The sequence below is a fragment of the Panicum virgatum genome, chromosome 8K, assembly GCF_016808335.1.
Source record: "Panicum virgatum strain AP13 chromosome 8K, P.virgatum_v5, whole genome shotgun sequence".
In the NCBI taxonomy this organism is placed as follows: domain Eukaryota; kingdom Viridiplantae; phylum Streptophyta; class Magnoliopsida; order Poales; family Poaceae; genus Panicum; species Panicum virgatum.
This window is the reverse complement of record NC_053143.1, coordinates 12934842-12940841: the sequence shown is the minus strand read 5'-3', so window position 1 is coordinate 12940841 and position 6000 is coordinate 12934842. Positions and strand designations below refer to the sequence as shown.

The 6000-nt window shown below is 53.4% G+C and overlaps 1 long non-coding RNA gene across 1 annotated transcript; it reads right to left on the bottom strand.

The window, feature by feature from the left end:
• Positions 1–446: 446 nt before the first annotated feature.
• On the bottom strand, positions 447–1183 carry LOC120643978. The gene is made up of 2 exons (XR_005663265.1): positions 741–1183; positions 447–601 (listed from the first exon to the last, which is right to left on the bottom strand). It is a non-coding gene; the product is annotated as an uncharacterized LOC120643978 (long non-coding RNA).
• Between the last annotated feature and the right edge of the window lie 4817 nt (positions 1184–6000).

Below are 6000 nucleotides of genomic sequence, written 5' to 3'. Positions count from 1 at the left end.
ATCTCTTGGATGATTGCCTGGTCACGTTCATTGAGAGAGACATTTTGGAAGATGTGGATGAACATGATGTAATCAAAACGTTCATGGTCATTAGAAAGCGTAGGGCTGATAGGCCTGAAAAAATAGTGTTTCACTCCTATTAGTGTGCTATTTTAAACTATCTTGATTGTAATTTAAGATTTATTATGTCATTTAGTAGTTGTGTACCGAATTGTTGGTGTAACGCCCCAAGTACCGACCTACCTGGAGGTTACTACCTAAGATATTAAATTACACTAAGTACAAAAATTCTAGTAAATTTCGGCATAGTCTTCTCTGTAAATTCTAACATTCGCGGGCACACAAGTCATATAATAGCAAGATGATATAACTAAACAGTATTAAGAACTTCACATCGACCAACAAGACCGAATGAATGTAAATGACATCCAAACGACCACATGACAGAACGAACGTAAATGACATCCAAATGACCACATGACAGTTCTCAATGTCAAAAGAATTATTCAGCCTAGAGATTTGTTTAATGAATCGCAACAATACGTGCATGCTCATCATGAAGTGGCTACTCCCATCCCATGCAAGCTTGATCAGCGAGTACCTAAAAGCCAAATAAATACAAGAGTGAGTAAAAATACTCAGCAAGCACAACTCAGAACCAGAAGAACGTCTGCAAATATAAGAACAACGGAAAATCTGTAACCAATGAAACAGTAGTTTCTGTCTGAAACGGACGTCACCTGAAACTTCCCTTGCATTTACCGGTAAAGCCGAATAAGTGGGGCCAGCACTTATTCACAGGAACCTGAACATAAGAACCAAATTGCACAACCGGTGTTTATACAAACCTCCGGCCCTTGAATGATATGAAAGGCAACACACAAATCTTGAACATTTGACAGAACCAGAAAATTATGAAACAGTGCGGACAGTAGCAGGCTTCACGACGGGGCTAAACATCTCTGAGTAATCCACACCCGGCCGCTGGGTGAAACCACGAAGTACCCAACGAGCCTTGTACCTCTCGAGTGACCCATCAGCGTTGAACTTGTGCTTGAAGACCCATTTGCCAGTAACCACATTGGCCCGAGGGGGGCGCGGAACGAGATCTCAAGTGTGGTTCTTCAAAAGGGCAGCATGTTCCTCTTCCATAGCCGCGCGCCAATTAGGATCGGCGAGCGCGCTGCGGAAGGTCTTGGGCACTGGAGACATCGGGGCGGCGGTGTAGACAGACGGCATCCGAAAGCCGCTCTTCGCACGTGTGGTCATGGGATGCTAGTTGCTTACTGGAGGTATAGCAGCCGCACCCGCTGGCAGGGGAGCAGGTGCACTGGAGGACGGCTGGGCAGGTCGCTCCCGGCGGGAGTAGACCTGCTGGAAGAGCCGCGAAGGACGCGTCGGTGGTCCCGGGACTGGCGGGACGGCAGATGCCAGCTGGACAGCAGGTGAGGTGCCCACATCCGACTGGGCGGGCGACGAGGGCGAGGCGCCCATGGTCGGCGGCGTAGTCGGCCGAGGCAAGGGCGAGGGCAGCGCCGAGCGGGGCGCTGGTGTCGACGGTGACCAGGGTGGAAACCCCGGAGGAGGCCCGCAAGCCGCACGTGGCTGTGCGGAGGAGGCAGGAGCCGCACGTGGCAGTGCGGGCGAAGACGTGGCTGCTGTGGCGACTAGGGGCACGCCAAACGGGGAGTACCCGGCTTGGAGCGCATCATGCGCTGCTGAACCAGCCGGAGGAGCGTCAAGCGCAACCGCACGTGGCTGTGCGGGGTGAGGAGCACCAAGTCTTGCAGGCAAAAGCTTGTGCACAGGGCCAATAGGCGCTGCACATAGTCAGTGGCATCCAGAAAATCAAAGTCAGCCGGCGATGGAGGGGGACTGTGCTCGGCATAGGGAAACGACGACTCGTAGAAGACGACATGCCGAGAGATGATGACTCTATTGGAAGAGAGATCAAGGCAGCGGTATCCTTTATGGTGAGCAGAGTAACCCAGAAAGACGCACAGGGCTGAGCGAGGGGATAGCTTATGAGGAGCAGTAGCAGACAGGTTAGGGTAACACTTGCAACAGAAAACACGAAGGTGATCATACGTAGGCGCAGTGCCGAGAAGGGCAGAGTGTGGCGTGGCAGAGGTGAGTGTTTTGGTGGGCAAGATGTTAATGAGGTGAGTGGTTGTCTGCCACGCTTCAACCCAGAAGCGGGGTGGGAGGGAAGCCTGGAACAGAAGGGAGCGCACAACGTTATTTGTAGAACGAATGATGCGCTCAGCCTTACCGTTCTGGGAGGAGTTGTAGGGGCATGACATGCGAAGGTGAACACCGTGGGTGAGGAAGAACGTGCGGGAGCTAGAGTTATCAAACTCTTTTCCATTGTCGCACTGGATTGCCTTTACGGTGCACCCGAACTGAGTAGACACATAAGGCAAAGAAGTGAGCAATCGTCGGGAAAGCATCAGATTTGAGTTTCAAAGGAAACGTCCATAAGTAATGTGAACAATCATCAAGAATTACTAAATAGTATTTAAAACTGGACACACTGAGAATGGGTGAGGTCCACAAATCACAATGTATGATATCAAAATTATTTGTAGCTCTTGACGTTGACATAGGAAAAGGGAGACGCAAATGGCGCCCTAGCTGACAAGCATGGCATAGCGAGGAGCTGGTGTCATGACAGCAGGCAGGGAGTCCCGATGAAGCAAGCTGGGAGAGCGCCTCTTGTCCAGGATGACCGAGGCGGCGATGCCAGAGGGTGGACTCAGTAGCGGCGACGAAGGAGTGGGCGACCAGGAGGCGAAGAGGGTACAACGGTCCGGAGCTATTGCACCTGATGATCAGTCTCCGAGACAGAAGATCCTTCACAGAACAGCCAGACGGGTCAAACTCAACAGAACCAATGGTAAACTGACAAACGGAAATAAGATTCTTAATAAGTTGCGGAGAAACCAAAACATTATTAAGGTGGAGGTGTGGTGTAAGATCAGTGTTACCAGTGGATGTAACGGGCAGTAAGGGACCGTTACCGACAACGATTGAGCAAGGAGTAGGATACCGCGAGGGAGCAACATGTGAAAGGAAGTGAGAGGAAGGAGACATGTGAGAAGTAGCACCTGAATCGAAGTACCACTCAGTGTTCGGCTGAGGCTGATTCAGCATCATAGTGCTGAATGTCGATGCCAGAGATTGCTGGTCCCAGGAAGGAAGACCAGCCGACGAGGGGTAGTAGCCGAAGGGTGGCGCAGCCCACTGTCCAGCATGATCTGTGGGCACGCGGTGCGGCGCCGGCTGCTGGGGATGCTGTTGCGCCAGGAGAGCCTGCTGGGGAGGACGTGCGGGCAGGGGCGCCAGTGGAGGCCGCGCACCAGGCCACATCTGTATGGTGCCGGTCCACTGGTTGTAGAAGGACGGCTAGGGGACGCTGGGGCGGGTCTGGCTGCCGCCGGAGCGGCCGCCAGATGTGGAACCTTGGCCCCCAGAGCCCTGGGTGCTAGAGCCCTGGCCGCCAGAGCCCTTACCGCCCCGCCTGCTGCGACAGCTCTTGGCGGGTGGAGCAGAAGGGGCGCCGTGCGCCGAAGTGGGACCGCGCGCGGGGGTAGTGGAGGCGGTGAGGGCTGTCGCCTGCGTCGCCTGGTGCTCCATCATCATCTCCTCGAGAAGAAGATCGGCCTTCGCATCAGCGAAGGAGGGGAAGGGCCGCCCTCGGCGAAGATGCATCCCGACGGTCTTGAACCGCTCGCTCAGGCCGCGGATGACAATGAGGACGAGGGTGCAGTCGGTGACGACCTCGCCTAGGTCAGCAAGCATGTCCGCCATGCGCTTCATCTCCTTGCAGTACTCGACGATCGACAGATTGCCCTGGACGAAGTTGCGAAACTTCGCCTCAAGAAGTAGGACGCGTGTCTCCTTGTTGAGGAACTGGGATTCCACAGCAAGCCAGGCGACGTGGGCAGTGGAGTCCCGCATGGAGACAGAAGCAGCAAGATCGTCGGTGATGGTGCCGAAGATCCATGATTTGACAACGCAATCCATGCACTGCCAATCAGGGAAGATAGGCACCGGATCATCCTACAAGATGTGGTCCTGCAGAGAGTACTTCCCGACGGTGAGAAGGAATTGGTCGCGCCACCGGTTGTAGTTACCAGCGGTGAGATCGAGAACAATCGGGATGAGAGCCCGGATGTTCTGAACGGCGATTGCTTGGGCGTGGAGGTTGGCCAACGCTGCAGCCTCGTGAAGGAGCGCCTGACGAAGATCCTGAGGTCCGGGGGGCTCGGACTCAGGGTCGGAGAGGAGGGCGTCCTCGTCAGAGGGGAGGTCGCCATCATCAGGGTCGCCGGTGGCCGCGCGCCCAGCAGTGGCGCGGTCGAGCGCGCCGCAGCGGCTTCGCGCGCTTGAGCAGCAGCCTGCACCTCCTGGTCGGTGGCGATGGCGCGCTTCAGGGAGGCGCGGCGCGCCGCCTTCTTCTGCTTGGCAGCGTGCAGGAGGGCGGCGGCATCGGCGTCGACCGTCTGGGTGGAGGGATCGATGACGCCAGGGGAGAGGGAGGAGGGCGCGGCCAGGGAGGCACGCCGTGCGCAGCCTGGGCGGCGCGCTAGGGAAGCGGAAAAACCAGGAGAAACCTAACTCGTGATACCATGAAAGAGGGAATTGGTAGGCAAAACTGAATTGATTGATAGGGGGTACAAGGTGTACAATATATAGGCAAGGAAACCCTAGGGATGGTTTATAGAATCAGCACCAAATAAGGGATCCTTGCCTATCCTATCAACAATACCATAAAATCTAGGCGCGATCCACGGCAAACAGGCCGGAGCGCCGCAGCCCACATGGGCCGGCCCTACAGGGCCTATGCTCCTTGCTAACACTCAATATGGGGTAGTGGGTACTTGTTCTTGATTGTCATAGCATTTAAGCCATTCAATTGCTTCCACAGTGGGGTAGTGGGTACCATCCTTCTTCTTAGTAAATAGCACAGGGGCCCTCCAAGGTGACACGCTTCGCCGAATTAATTTCTTCGACAACAAATCATTCAATTGCTTCCTCAACTCTTCTTGAAAAGGGCGGGACAAATGGTATGGGGCAATAGATACTGGACGAGTACCAGGTATAATGTCAATACGAAATTCCACTTCACGCTTGGGTGGCATTCCTGGTAGCTCATCCGGGAAGACATCAGGATAGTCTCGCACTACCAAACTTTTCTCAATAATCAATGGTTTGATAGGCGTTTCAACTAGACTCCAAAGAAAGCCTGTCTTTATGGGGTGATGGCCAGGAAAGAGACACGCCATCACCAGTACAGAAAGACTGGGTGGATTAGCTTGAAAAGTTATGGTCTGTCCTGATGGTGCCTCAAGTGTAACAGTTTTCCAAAAACAAGAGATAACAGCTCTATAGCGATGTAGCCAATCCATGCCAAGAATAACAACAAAAACCGGTAAGGGGATCTCCATTAAATTAGCCACAAAGTCATCTCCACCTATAGATACAGTGCAACCCGGGCACACCACTGAACTAGATATCAAACCCCCAGGAGAACTAACATGAATTGACTCAGAAATCTGCTGGCTAGCAATATTGGCCCTTCTTGCAAAATCAAGTGAAATAAACGAAAAGGTAGCACCCGAGTCAAATAAGACATGAGCATCATGTCAATCAACATTAAGAGTACCTGAAACCACATCTGGGCGACCAAGAGTAGAGGCTGTAGGCATAGTGTAAACTCCAGTAGGTGCAGTCGAACTAGAACCTCCTACCGCATACTGAGGAAGCAGAGCTATAGGAGCAGGCAGAGCGGGTAACTGTAAAGGAGCACATGGTGTAGGAAGCTGAGGTGGGGGCCAATAGTAACCCGGTGGAGGATAGTAATACTGAGGACACGAAGAATATGGAGCTGGAGAACCGGCCAACATCTAAACTGTGCCACGAGGAGCACCAACTGTAGGAGCTGAAACCCTAGAACTGGCAACTGGAGTGGATCCAGCAGAAGAAGAACCTGAATGT